This window comes from Stegodyphus dumicola, chromosome X2 (genome assembly GCF_044657685.1).
Source record: "Stegodyphus dumicola isolate Sdum_Otavi_A_Nest chromosome X2, ASM4465768v1".
NCBI lineage: Eukaryota > Metazoa > Arthropoda > Arachnida > Araneae > Eresidae > Stegodyphus > Stegodyphus dumicola.
In genome coordinates this window covers 173749887-173750811 of record NC_140781.1, presented here as the reverse complement: position 1 = coordinate 173750811, position 925 = coordinate 173749887, and the positions used below count along the sequence as shown (strand labels likewise).

Here is a 925-nt window from a genome sequence, read left to right as displayed (position 1 = left end):
ATTTTCTTCTTCATTCCTTCATCAGCTTGTAGAGCCATTAGGTTAATTGGAAGCAGAAAAGATGAAAATTATGCAACCACCTTCGCCGGGAATCGAACCACGGACCTCTAGAATACCGGCCCAGCGGGCTGAACCACTACACCACGAAGGCACGCTAGGGAAGTGGGAGAAATACCTTATATACTCCCCTTTTTAAAGGGCGACTAGGGGTTTTTAGGGGACCTAGTCGCCAAATCCTGGGTGCAGAGAATCATCATCCACAACCCTTTTTTAGTTCGTCATTAGGTTAATTGGAAGCAGAAAAGATGAAAAATATGCAACCGCCTACGCTGGGAATCGAACCACGGACTTCTGGAGTATCGGCCCAGCGTGCTGAACCACTACACCACGAAGGCACGCTAGGGAAGTGGGAGAAATACCTTATAAGCTAGCCTCCCCACTAATATGCGTCTGTCCGATTTCATCCGAAAAATTACTTTGTAGAGACATTAGGATTTTTTGGAAAGTAGAAGAAATGAAAAAATAAGCAATGCCCTCGCCGGGACTCGAACCACGGACCTCTCGAATACGCGTCGAGCGTGCTAACCACTACACCACGAAGGCTTGCTAATAAGGCGGGAGAAATACCTTATAAACTGATGCCAAAATTCTTTAAACTTCTCAATGAATTCTTTTGAAAATCTGGATGGCTTCTCTTTGTTAACTTATTTATGAACGGTTTTCGTCTAGAGCTACTCGAGTATCGTATCCAGACATTTTTTTTAAAATCATATTTCTAATTATTCTAGATGCTCTATTCCGTTTCATTTCTGGTAGCTTTTCCAAGTTCTGGAGCCATAAAAGAAGAGCTTAAAGGATTTGTAGAACCCTATTCTTTTAGCTATCATGCAAAGATATGGTCTTAGTAATAAGCCGGGCGAACTCT

The 925-nt window shown here is 42.7% G+C and overlaps 1 non-coding gene across 1 annotated transcript; it reads right to left on the bottom strand.

Annotated features, from left to right (window-relative positions):
• Window positions 1-530: 530 nt before the first annotated feature.
• On the bottom strand, window positions 531-603 carry TRNAT-CGU (transfer RNA threonine (anticodon CGU)). The gene has a single exon. It is a non-coding gene; the product is annotated as a tRNA-Thr (tRNA).
• Window positions 604-925: the final 322 nt, after the last annotated feature.